The sequence below is a fragment of the Staurois parvus genome, unplaced genomic scaffold (genome assembly GCF_062004578.1).
Source record: "Staurois parvus isolate SC_StPar_1 unplaced genomic scaffold, SC_StPar_1.0 ptg000356l, whole genome shotgun sequence".
NCBI lineage: Eukaryota > Metazoa > Chordata > Amphibia > Anura > Ranidae > Staurois > Staurois parvus.
The window spans coordinates 1,980,553-1,994,720 of record NW_028318152.1 but is presented as its reverse complement, the minus strand read 5'-3'; the positions used below and the strand labels follow the sequence as shown (position 1 = coordinate 1,994,720).

The 14,168-nt window shown below is 41.4% G+C and overlaps 1 protein-coding gene and 1 long non-coding RNA gene across 2 annotated transcripts in view; one reads left to right on the top strand and one right to left on the bottom strand.

Moving 5' to 3' along the window:
* RBL2 (RB transcriptional corepressor like 2) overlaps positions 1-14,168 on the bottom strand; it is a 132,427-nt gene that overhangs the window by 66,943 nt on the left and 51,316 nt on the right. The window lies entirely within an intron of this gene.
* Positions 1-14,168, top strand: part of LOC149456578 (uncharacterized) — a 50,982-nt gene that overhangs the window by 3,443 nt on the left and 33,371 nt on the right. The gene's annotated exons all lie outside the window — the stretch shown is intronic.

Below are 14,168 nucleotides of genomic sequence, written 5' to 3'. Positions count from 1 at the left end.
TATTTGTTGATTTGACTAACAAATGAATGTAGCCATCACATCTAAAGATTGGTAAACTGCATTATATTATAGCAGAACTAAAGTTCCAATGTGACAAACAGCGAGCAGGCAGGATTGTATTGCAGAAGAGACATGTAACATCTCTGAAGACAGCCAAAGACCGGCACCCAGAAGAAGATACCAGCGCCAGCGAGGGACAGGAATTGTTGAAGCAAAAAGGTAAATATAGTTCCCTTTAGTTCCACTTTAAATGTTTCCTTTTGGGTTTAAATATGCTTTAAAGCGAAGCTCCACCAAAAAAGGGGAAGCTCCACCTGTCTGCCTCCTCCCCCTCCCCCTCAACTTGGCACTTTTTTTGGGGGGGAGCGGATTCCTGTTCCCACTTCCACTTCTGGCTCAGTTTGCGGTGGCGAACTGAAAGTTCGGCCCCCCTCCTTCCCCTTGCAGTTTTCTGGAACACTTCACAGGTCCCAGAAGACTGCCGGATCAATCGGGAGGGGCAGCGCAACAAGCTGTTGCAGCCGGGTTCACACAGTTGCGATGCTGGTGCCAGGGAGAGAAGGGGAGAAGGAAAAGTGAGCACATCGCTGGATCCTGGGACAGGTGTGTGTTTATTAAAAGCCAGCAGCTACAGTTTTTGTAGCTGCTGATTTTTAATAAAACACAAAAACCAAATGAACTCCGCTTTAAAGAAAGCTGCAGATTTAAAATGATCGAAAGTGGCTTTTGAAATGACAGGTTAAAGATTACATGGGATTTTCTACTTCTAAAGAGACTGAATATTTAGATAAGTCAATAAGCTTCATTAGCTGCTGGAGTATGTTTTTCAATGATGCCCTGTGTAGAGATAAGGAGATAAACCCCCTATGTAGAAAGTCAAGCAAATCAAGCAGCCCTCTGCCAATCTACTATAAGAATTTTTATTATGACAGACCAGGCTGGAAGCCTTGCTTGCCAAATAGTTTAGTCATGAAGGACACACTTGATTAACCTCCCTAGCGGTCTGATTATGTCCATATTTCTGTGCTCAAAGCGGTACTTTTTTTTGCATTGAAATATGTATTTTTTTTATTGTAGGCCTGTAATTTTTAGGAATAACTCACTGAAATCTGTCCGAACAAGAGTCTAGTAAACATCCCGGGTATGTTAAAATTTGAAACATAAAATCATAAATTATAATTTAATAAATAATCATAAAAAATAATATCATAATAATTAATTTAATTCGATAATATAATCAAACCAGAAACACTGAAATTTGAAATATAGCGCCAAGTTCGCACATCGCTGAGCAAAGTCGCAAAATCGTTTTCAGTGTCTGATGACGAATTTCCCCACAAATCATTATCACTCAATTCTGCAAGTGGTTCTGATTTACTATCGCTGTTCTCTATCTGGTCTAAAAGCGCTTTTGACCTAAAGGGACGCTTTTTGGACACCATGGACATTTCTCAGTTTCCAGGCAGAAAGAACAGTAAAAATGCAGGCAGGGCACAGGACAAAGCACTCAGGACAAAATGTATGTGAAATGCTTTGATACAGTAATGTTTTACTATGTTATTTTAGTAAATTTAGTGAATGTCACTTTTTGTCATTTTCAAACTTCCCACCAGTTCCGTCCCCGTACGTCCTGACGTCGCAGGGGACGGAACCCAGATGATAGATGCCGGCATCCGCCGGAGGACAGTACAGGGGACACTGCAGGAGGGACATCGCGGGAGCGAAGGACAAGGTAAGAGAAGAACAGATCCCGGAGCAGCGCCGCATGGTAAGCCTGAGTGTAGCTCGGGGTAACCGCTTGTGGTACTGAAACTTTACCCCGAGCTACACTCTGGAATACCTCCAGGGAGATTAAAAAATATATTTCAAGCTCACGGAGTTCCATAGGTATAATGGGGTAGATTTACTAAAACGGGTGCACTCAGAATCTGGTGCAGCCGTACATGGTAACCAATAAGCTTCTAACTTCAGCTTGTTCAATTAAGCTTTGGCAATAAAATCTAGAAGCTGATTAGATTCTATGTAGAGCTGTACCAGATTTTGCATTCTCCAGTTTTAGTAAATAACCCCCCATGAGTGAGAAGGTAATGGAGAATGTGTGATTGGTTGCAGGGGGTGTTTGAAGGTACTCCACATAGGGGCTTTCAGGTTTTATGGGTCAATTAAAGGAGATTTTGTTAGCACTCAGGCCATTTTTGCAGTCTGCACAGTTCTGTAGTGCTATTAAAGGGCAAAAATTTTTTTTTTTTTAGCTTTAGAGTAGAGAGGGATTAGAACATCCGTCAGTCTTTACTGCCGTCTATGCCTCATTACAGAGATTTACCTTCTCGCTTTGTCCTGTTTATTATTATCACTAAAAGTGACCTATCAGATTTTTATTGCTGTCTGTGTCCCCATGAGGAGGATTCACCCTATTTCTCCTGGTCACCGTTATTGTCAAGAGTGAAAGTGAAAGAAAATCCCAAATTTTGGGTTGTCATCAGAACAGGAATAGAAGAGAAATCTTCCCACTGGGATCACAGTTCAGGTGACTCTGTTGACAACAAAGGTTTATATCACTTTGGAGGGACTTCCTCTCACTTACTGTTTTTATTATGGGACAGGAAGTGAAGGGAAACCTCTCCAATGGGACACAGAGGGGAAAAAAACTGACAGGGGTTATGACCCTCCCTTACTCAAAAATCCAAACTAAAAAAATGCCTTTAGTTCTACTTTAAAGTGACCCTGTCCTTATCCAAAAAAAAAAAAAAAATCAATCTTGCTATAACTGTTCAAGCATAACATACTCACCTTTCCTTCAGCTTGCTTCACTAAACTCCTCTGTGATGCTCAGTTGATACAGTAGATGCTACAGTAAACACAGAACTTTTGGGAGCATCAGTCTCCTGGGTCTGCCAAAGCTCTCACTGGTTCCTTCCTCTGACCTCCACCTGTTACAGGCTATAGTAGTGTTGTAAATGTCAGCAGGAGGAACCAGTGAAATCTGCGGAAGACCACAGAGAATAAAACTCCAGGAAGCAATAATTTTAACGAGTACATTAACAGAAGATTTGTCCGCATCAAAGAGAATTTCTGCGACATGAGAGTTGAAAAAAGGTATGTCCTGTCTTCTTTTATAAAAGATGAAATTTGGCCACAAAACCTTTTTACAAGTATGGCTGGGTTAGATTGTTTTTGTATAGCAACAAGGTCTAGAAGACTGGAAAGAAATAAACCTCCAATCCTGTTATAAATGATATAATTTAACTTAAAAAATAAAGTATGCAAGGATGCCTGGAAGCTCAGAAGACTGACCAAGATTACATGTTGGAGAGGCAATTTCAGAATGTAATAAAAACAATCTAAAGTAGTATTGTATTTTGTGCTAGTAGTATAATTTTTGTTGAACGAAACCTACCAACCAGCAAAGATCAGGCAATATGAGATCTTCCAGAGGAAGGGAATATAAAGTTGCTTCTTATCAGAGACCCATGTTACTGCACACCTCCTTGAAAAAAAAAAATAATTCTGTTCCATTGAACCAATATTTCCCCATCTTCATTCAGAAAAGCGAATGAACTGTTTACATGTTCATGCACATCTTCTGTTCATTGGCTGAGCTGCAAGCAGATGGTGTCAATAGATCTGAATGATCCAATGCCTAACCATCTGTTCATGGTGAGATGTCTGTCCAGCATTAGGCCATATGCACACAACCAGTTTTGATCCATTATCTCGTTTGATCTGCCTCAAAACAAAAAAAGACAAACAATGGCTCCCATAGGCATTAAGAAGAAACTCCGATGTACATGGATTCTAGTAAGAGATAGCTATCTGTCCCAGATCTCCGGAAATACTACTACGCAGCCCAGAAATGATCTCAAATAAATTCCAAGGTTTACAAACCTGACTGGGTGGCGCTGGAAGCTCAGGCCTGTGCCCCCCAGCCTATCGACCTCTTGATTTAGTTACACCCTAGATATCGACGAGCAATTCTTTGTCCTACGCTCTCTCACGCGATATGCTTATGGGATTTATTATGTAAATCAGTGTCTCTTCAGCCCCTCACACCCCAATGCCAACTATTTTTAACAATTCAATGTTCCCACCTAGCCTTTAACCTCAGGAGTTCCAATGGTGGCTTAATAAAGGCCTTTATCTTATCTGGCACTTTGTAGACCACAAGGGATTACATACCATGTCATATTTTACCCAACAACTCGAGATGCCAGTCTCTGAGCCTTACTACCTACAACAAAGCTTACACTACCTTCTGTCTGTGCGTAGCCTCACTCCAGATACGACACATACCACCTTTTAAAATAGATGTTATCGCAGGGAACACCCAAAGGGTGGTGTATCAGAATTGCAGAAATTTCTCGTAAGCACACTGGGTAAACTGCCCTATATGCAGGATTGGGAAAATGATTAGGGAATGGAAATTCCAGAGGGGGACTGGAGGAATTGGTCAGTGCGGACATATAAGGGTATCATGAATGTCTCCTTAGTTGAGGTCGCTTACAAGGTGGTCTCTCGTTGGTACTTCGTACCCAGACAACTGCATAAGATGCACCCAGAATCCTTGGCCCTCTGCTTCAGGGGGTTGCAGTTCAATCATGGTGAATGTGATCAAGGACCCCAAAACTGCCCTACTTAATGAACCAGTGGAAAGGACATATGCAGACCCTAATTCACTTTATGTTCCTGACGGCTAAAATAGCAATTGCTACCGCTTGGAAAAAGCCAGTGGTGGAGCTGGCGGTGATGAAGCGCAAGCTAACCTGAATAATGATTAATGAGAAGTTAGTATACTTTATGACACTAGAACAAGGTTTGAGAGGGTCTAGAATCCCTGGTTACAATACTTACAAACTCCTGCATGAAGAGTGTTCCAACAATGACCTGAGGGGCGAACAACCTCTCCTGGCTTTGCTTTTCTTTTTCGCTTTTCTTCTGGAAGCATGGCTTCAACCAGAGGCTCAGTTTGCAGTATTTATTTACTCAGTTTTTTAATATTAATTTGCTTTAGGGTTTTTTTCCCCCCTTGGCTCAGTTCGGCTTTATAAACTCATTTGACATTGATTGTGTGCTGGGGAGGATGTGCTCCACTTTGCAAGGGATAAGCTAAGCTATTTATGCCCAAGCCCCTTGTCACAAAGCTCTATCACCCTATGGCAACCTTGCTCATAATATGATAGCATAGCTATTGATAATCTTAGTACTTTATGATCACCACCTGGTTGGTTTTCAAATTGACTGTTGTTTTAGTTTCTATGTACCCACTGTATATAACCTGTGAGGTGATATTGTCCCTCCATTTATGGCTGGATACCTTAAACTGGGCCACTTGCAGGCTGAAGGCCTTATACTGTTTTTTATTTTCTGTATTGTATGTATGTAAACTTGCAATAAACATTATTGAAAAAGAAAAAATAGCTATCTATCCTCTAACCTCCTAGGAAAGCAAGCCCCTGAGTAAGTAAAGTGATAAAACACGTATGCGTTGGTTGGGTCTCAGTGACGTCACAATGTCCTTGGATATTGAGAGACCTATCTCGCTTTCATGCCGGTTGGTGTTCTAAGTCCGTGTTTCTTAATCTGTTTTCAGTCAAGGCACCCATTAAAATTCTGTAGAATCTCTAGGCAACCTTTAAAATTCTCCACAATCTTGTGGCACCCATTAAAAAAAATAAAAAAACTAAACTAATAGTTTTACAAAATGCAGCAACATCCACACATGTAAGACATCCAACATTAGAGGTGATTTATTCTTCCAAAGAAAATACACTTTTGCACATTGGTGCTGACTAGTATTCCATTGTTTCTCTTCTCCCTCAGTCTCACTCTCTCTCACTCAGCTAATGTGACCCCAGTCCTGACACAAATGGACACGGAGGTGCAAGCAAGGATGCTGTGTAGTTGCCTGATGTCCTTATCAACTGATAACATTATTGGTTGTTATTTCGTTGGAGACCAGAAAGTTGTAATGGTGCACAATGAAAACATGTGGCTTTGTTCAACTAAAAGGCAGGCTTGATCCACCTGTAGGCTTGTATACAATTTTTGGGCAATATTTTAGGCATTTTGCCAAGGCACCCATGAAGAAACCTGAAGGCACCCTGGTTGAAAAAGGCTGTGCATATGGTTTTATTTATTATAAATGTTTTATAGCAGTGCTTTCACTATTGTGAGTTTGTCTTATCCCTTTGTATATATACCAATCAGCCATAATATTATGACCAATGACAGGTCAAGTGCATAACATAGATTATCTTGTGACAATGGCATCTGAAAGCGAGTGGGATATATTAGACTGCAAGCAAACATGTTGATCCTGAAGTTAATGTGTTGAAAGCAGAACAAAATGGGCAGTAAGGATTAAGGAGTAAGGATTTGAGCAGCTTTGACAAAGGCCAAATTGCTCCAAGGAAGGAAAATCATCAAACCAGCAACAGGGTCATGGACGCCAAGGCTCATTGATGCATGTGGAAAGTGAAGGTTGACCAATGTAGTTCAATCCAATAGAAGAGCTAATCCAGCGCAAATTGCTGAAAATGTTAATGCTAGTTCCAAAAGATAGGTCCCCCTTTTGACACCAAAACAGCCCTTACCATCAAGGCATGGACTCGACTAGAACGCTGAGATATGTTCTGGTATTTGGCATCAAGCCATCAGTAGCTGATCACTGCCTTCACCAGCTTGCCTTCTTCTCATAGTGCATCTTAGTGCTATCTCTTTCTCAGGTAAGCGACGCACACGCAACCAGCCATCCACACGATGTAACATAAAAGTGATTCATCAGATCAGGCCACTTTCTTCCATTGCTCCATGGTCTAGTTCTGATGCTCATCTGCCCATTGAAGGTGCTTTTGGCTGAGGACATCGGTCAGCATGGGCACCCAGACTGGTTTGTGGCTACGCAGGCCCATACACAACAAACTGTGATACATTGTGTGTTCTAACACTTTGCTATCAGAACCAACATTAACTTTTTCAGCAATCTGAGCTACAATGGCTTTTATTGGATCAGACTACACGGGTCAGTCTTCACTCCTCGTGTGCATCAAATAGCCTTGGCTGCCCATGGCCCAGTCACCAGTTTTTCTTCCCTCTAGCACTTGTGTTAGGTCCAGACCACTGCAGACGAGAAACATCCCACAAGAGCTGCAGTTTTGGAGATGCTCTGACCCAATTGTGTAGCTATTACAGTTTGGTCCTTGTCATAATCACTCACAATCCTATGTTTGCCCATTTCATCTGCTTTCAACACATCAGCTTCAGAGACAACATGTTCACTTGCAGCCTATTATATCTCACTATATCCCACTTTCAGATGCCACTATATATACACTGTATATAAGACTTTACATTTTATTTACTGTACACCAAATGTATTTACATATGATTGGATACATATTGTTATGAATTGTATTGTTTATGTATGAACTGATATGTTCACAGTATATTAGGCATTACTGTGGTATTTAGTAGCATGAATGTGTAAATAAGCCTTTGTAAGAGGACTATATTTTTACTATTGGTTGGGGGTAAATAATGTGTGTCCAATAACTTTACAGAGTAAAGCCTTTTTACTTCTGCTGCCTATAACCACAGCCGTACTGTGCCTGATGGTAAATCTGACACTGAGTGGCATATCTTGTGCATTCTAAAACATAAAAGATTTATGTTCTGAATATAGATTAGTAATTTTTTTGGTTTTAAACATTTTGAAACTAAATTTTTCTTGCCATTTAAGTTAAGTTTTCATCAAGGTTCCTCAAAGACTAAAGCTGGCCATACACGTATAAATTTTCGTTCAAGAATTTTTGTTTGAAGAATATTCATTTGACTTTCTAATAGTTAGTGGGGTTAAACTGATGTTCATTTTTGACAGCAGTGAGGGGAAAATTCGAAGGGGCAGGAAGGAAAACTTTTCTTGATCAAATTTTCATCCAGTGTATATGGTTATCGTTCACAAATTACATTAATTTTAAATTGAATGTTAAAAGCAAAAGACAATTTTTGAACGACATTCATCCAGTCATCACATGTTTAAAGAATTTCGTACAACTTTTCTTACAAATATTCTCGTTCGAAAACCTACACGTGTATGGCCAGCTTAACTATACCTTTAGCAACATGTTACACCTGCACAGTTGCATCATTCATTCACAGAGATCAGTGAATGCTAGAAGTCTCATCTGTGATCGCAGCAGATGGTCTTGTAGTTCTCAATGAAACAAGAGTGCAGTAATCAGTGCCTTCTTAGTCCATCAACACTTCCTCCAGCTCTCCAACTGAAACCGCGTACAAAGGGACAGAGAGCTGGAGTCTGCAGGAGCCTTATATTGCACCCTCAATCCGATGATCATGGGTGCAATGTCTTGCAGGCTTCCCTGAAAAAGCTAAAACTAAAAATAAAATATATAAGCATTTATTATTTTTTACTTAAAGGTGAACTTAGTCTTTGCCTTTGATATTCTGTGAGTAACGAACATAGAAATCAAATCTGCCAATTGGAGAATGGAATGGGTGCCAATGCAAATATTGCTGCCTAAATAGAACAGCTTTTGCAGCTTTGCAGGAAAACACTTAAGTATAGAAGGGGAAATCTCTTTACATATAGGTCATTTATTTAGAAAAAAATAAATATTTGCCAAATGCAAAAAATCCATATAGGATTATGCATACTGCTATAACTGGTTAAACCACTCGAGAAGTATTTTTAGATTTCCAAATAACTTAAAGGGGTGGAAACGCTTAATATGCAGCTCTGCAGAACTCATGTTGAAATGAGCACAAATACGTCTTTATCTATCCAAAAGTGCACTGCTCACATTACAGCACAAACTAATAGTATAGTTTATCCCCAATATAAAATTTACAACATACTCACATATATTTTAAAAAGGCATACAGAAGTAAACAGAAAATGTATAAAGAAAAATATTACCTGTCTGTATATAGCCAGGAGAGGCTACAGAGGTGAGCAGATACCAGTCTAAACCAAAGCTGCACTGAATAACTATCGCTATAAACAGAGGAAAGAAAAAATCTACTGCTGACTCAATGGAAAGTTGTGTGGTTAATTGTTTGCATATGTTTACAAGGTCTCCTCCCTGGCCAGTGATTTGCCAATACTAGTACTACTAAGTTCTAACTTTTCGGAGGCAATGTTGTGTATCTAAAGTTGGGTATACACATACCAAAATTTGTCCACTTCAGCAGGAATAGGCCAAGTTTCCATACGTGAGTACCAATGTCTATTCAACAGAAGGCAGTTTAACGACTGGGTTCTGTCAAATGGTCCTGCTGGAAAACCAGCATTCGATCAATGCTTGCTGCAGGAGAGATCCCTGCATCCGCATAGTTTGTGTTGATGTGGGGATCTGTGCTTTTTTTTGTAATTTAACCCACTGGTTGAATGACAAACAAATTATACGTGTATGCCTAGATTTAGTCAGCATTTCTCAACCTTTTTTTAATATAAAGGGACTCTTGAAATAACTTTCACGTCTCAGGAAAGCATTTCTAATGATTAAAGCAGGAGGGAGGGTGTAAGGGAGAGTTATAACCCCATCAGGATTTTTGCCATTTGTGCCCCTTTGGGGAGAAATCCCTTCACTTTCTGTATCACAGCCAAAAAAGGAAGTAAAAGGAAATCCACCCAAAGTGAAGGGATCTTTGGTTGTTACCAGAACTACTGTCCCCATTGAAAGTTTTACCCTCTATTGTTGTTCTGGTGACAACCCAAAATTTCTTTTACATTTACTGTTGGTGATGATGGTAAACAGAACATATCTCCCGAACAAGGACACTAACAGCAATAAAAGCATGAAAAAAAAATAAAAAAACAGTTTTGCCTTTAGTTATACTTTAATATATCTAAAGTTCATTGGAAAATAACGTGAACAAAAACAAGAATGAATAAATGAATATGGAATGTGAAACAGTTAGTGCATTTGACACTTAGGGGGTTATTTACTAAAACTGGAGAGTGCAAAATCTGGTGCAGCTCTGCATAGAATCCAATCAGCTTCCATGTTTTATTGTAAACGAATAAGTTCCAGGGTCACACTGCACATCACATGTGATTCGCACAGAAATCGCACAGCATTCCTGTGCAAATCACATGCGATTTCTGTCCAGTGCAATTGAGCCATACATTTTGTTGCACTGTTTTTGCACCAAAATTATGCAGAACTCTTTTTGTCCACACCAGAATCAGATTGCATGGGTGTTCACACCAATGCGATCCGATTCTGGAAATCGCACCGCATTTTACGAACAGATTTCGGGGTGTCGTTAACACACCCACAGCAGCTGAACAGAGTGCAAATTTGATGCGGTGTGAGAATCACACAGAAACCTGTGCGAATTTCGCACCGCATCAGTGTGAACCGGCACTAATTGAACAAGCTGAAGCCTGAATCTGATTGGCTACCATGCACAGCTGCACCAGATTCTGAGGGCAACAGTTTTAGTAAATCCCCCTTTGTGCGGTTCTATAAAAAGCACAATTATTTTCAGTTATAATAATGCAATGAATAATAATGATCGGAAATTAATACATACTGAAAATTTGTCCCCTACACTGATGGTGAGTGGAGGTGAATTGCCATTTACATTTGTGGTTAGTTGTAGAGCCCCCTTACACAGTTGGTCAATGTAGGGGCTCCTTACTTTGATGTTCAGTGAATAAGTGCCCCATTAGATTGGTGGTCAGCGGGAAAAAGACACTCTTACTTGATGGTCAGGAGAGAAGAGCTCCATTACATTGGTAGTCACTGGAAGGAATGTTCCTTTCATATGGTGGCCAGTGGAAATAAGTTGCCTTACATTGGTGGTCATTAGGAAGAATCCCCACTTATAGATAGCTGAAAAGGTCACTAGAGTCAATGGTTTCTTATCTGAGAGACAGAAACTTGCTCATTGCTCAAGGAACTCCTAAGAATCTCTGGAGGAACCCTAAAGTTCCAGGTAACACTAGTTGACAAACACTGATCTAAGCTTTATGTTGCAAATAAAAATCTTGCTCTCTTAGTCTTGATACACTGATCTGCACTTACTAATTCAGTTGCCTATTCATCTCTGCTTTTAATAGCACTAAACAAAACTCTCTCAAGAATCACACATACATATATATATATATATATATATATATATATATATATATATATATATATATATATACACACACACACACATATACATACACACATACACTAGTAAAATAAATTAAAGGAACACTTTTTAATCAGAGTGTAGCATCAAATCAGTTAAACTCCTGGGATATTGAACTGGTCAGTTAAGTAGCAGAGGGGGTTGTTAATCAGTTTCCGCTGCTTTGGTGTTAATGAAATTAACAGGTGCACTAGATAGGCAACAATGAGATGATCCCCAAAACAGGAATGGTTTTACACGTGGAGGCCACTGATATTTTTTTCCCTACTCATCTTTTCTGACTGTTTTTCACTAGTTTTGCATTTGGCTAGGGTCAGTGTCACTACTGGTAGCATTAGGCAATACCTGGACCCTACAGAGATTGCGCAGGCAGTCCAACTCCTCCAGGATGGCACATTATTACGTGCTATTGCCAGAAGGGTTGCTGTGTCTCCCAGCACAGTCTCAAGAGCATGGAGGAGATTCCAGGAAACAGGCAGTTACACTAGGAGAGCTGGACAGAGCTGTAGAAGGTCCTTAACCCAGGGCTTAAAATTTCAAGTCTTGAGCTACTAGTAGGCCTTACTCGCCATCAGTTGCCGCAACCAACCGCTACCCTGCCACGCCCCTAATCCCTCCCCTAAATACGCCCTCGTAAATCCTCTTATTAAATGACACAGTTAAATGTTTTATGCAGAATACAGTTACATAAATAAATATATACCCTCCTTCACACCCCCCCCCCCATAGCCATGTCCTCTACCCCCTTTTTAAAAAAAAGAAAGGGGGATGAGAGAGAGAAAAGGGGGTGAGAGAAAAAGAGGGGGGAAGGGGGCAAAAAAGGGGGGTGATTGGTATTTCTGCTACTCACAATTATGGCACAATCCCCCCATAATTTGAGGTTATAATGAACACACAACCCCCCTCTTAGAACATATGGTCTCCATTATGGTACACTGTGCCCCCCCCCCCAGAACACGCACAGGGCCCCCTACTACATAAAGTGAATACAGAGCCCCCACCACCACCACATACACACAAACACACACACGTCTCCCCTCTGGCTCTCTCAGCCTGTTACACTCCATTTCTAAGCACTCCTGTCACAGACATTTCTCCCCCGTCCTCCCACTGTTACATGCTTTCATGAGTTCTCACCAGTCTGTGGATTCTCCTCCTCCTTGGGCTCTGTCAGTCACTCTCACCGGATCGGACTCATAGCACGCTTGCACAATCCACCCTGTGGCCCCTCCCCATTCTTTCAGGAGCCTGTCATAGTGCCTCCTAAGGACTCTGGGCCCGTGGGTAGTGTGTGAGTGCTTAATGCCTGAAAGCTTACTCCGCCTCTGGTGCAGGTACCCCGCTCCATATCTATCGGCTGTTTGATCGATCTGGCCCTCACCCCCATGTTATTTCCACTCGTGAAATGCAAGCAGGCAAATGGAAATTTCAAGGCCTGCCTTAACCCATCAGCAGGACCGGTATCTGCTCCTTTGTGCAAAGAGGAACAGGATGAGCACTGCCAGAGTCCTACAAAATGACCTCCAGCAGGCCACTGGTGTGAATGTCTCTGACCAAACCATCAGAAACAGACTTCATGAGAGTGACCTGAGGGTCCGACGTTCTCTAGTGGGCCCTGTGCTCACTGCCTGGCACCACAGAGCTTGATTGGCATTTGCCATTGAAAACCAGAATGGCAGGTCCGCCACTGGCGCCCTGTGCTTTTCACAGATGAGAGCAGGCTCACCTTGAGCATATGTGACAGATGTGAAAGGGTATGGAGAAGCCATGGAGAATATATACTGTAACATCGTTCAGTATGACCGTTTTGGTGGTGGGTGAGTGATAGTCTGGGGAGGCATATCCATGGAGGGACACACAGACCTGTACAGGCTAGACAATGGCACCCTGACTGCCAGTAGGTATTGGGATGAAATCCTTGGACCCATCGTCAGAATCTACACTGTTGCAGTGGGTCCTGGGTTCATCCTGGTGCACTGCAATGTCTGGCCTCATGTGGCAAGAGTATGCAGGCAGTTCCTGGAGGATGAAGGAATTGATACCATTGAATGGCCCCCCACACTCGCTTGACCTAAAACCAATAGAACAGCTCTGGGATATCATGTTTTGGTCTATTCAACAGCCATGTTGCACCTCACACTGTCCAGGAGCTCAGTGATGCCCTGGTCCAGATCTGGGAGGAAATTCCCCAGGACACCATCTGTTGTCTCATTAGGAGCATGCCCCGACATTGTCAGGCATGCATACAAGCACGTGGGGGCCATACAAACTACTGAGTACCATTTTGAGTTGTTGCAATGAAATGTCAGCAAAATGGATCAGCCTGCTGCATAATTTTTTCACTTTGATTTTTGGGTGTCTTTGAATTCAGTTCTCTGTAGGCTAATCATTTTCAATTCCATGAAACGATGGGGCATCTTTACGTTCCTAACACATTACCCAGTCTATATCAGTATAGATATCCAGCACATTTTTCCCAATTGAGATCTGATGTGCTTTCAAAGTGTTCCTTTTAATTTTTTGAGCAGTGTACTAACACCCAATTTTGGTGGTAACTCTATTTCATATACATTGGGGGAAATTAACAAAGAATGGCTTTATGCTTGCACCTCTCTTTGAACTGAGTAAATGAAGAAGATTCTTTTTTGAATAAGAACAATCTACTCTGCTATCCTTCCTTTGTCAGTGCCAGGCTGGACACACTGCACAGAAGAGCTGGAGATGCTTCCTCTGGCTGCCCCCACAGAGCTGAGAGAGAGGAGGCAGGATGTTAACCCTGTGTTTGTTGAGAGTTAACACGCTGGCATATAGGCAGGGAAAGTAGCTTTTCCAGCCTATATGCAAGATCTGTCCATCCAATGTGTTCACTGCATGGGCTGAGAGAGGCATATGAGTTGTCTGTCAGGTTAATGGCTGACAGTTAACATCTCACACTCCAGGACCAATCTGTCGGAGATCTACAGATGTTTTCTATCGAGTACCACTGCAATTACTTTGTTGAGCCA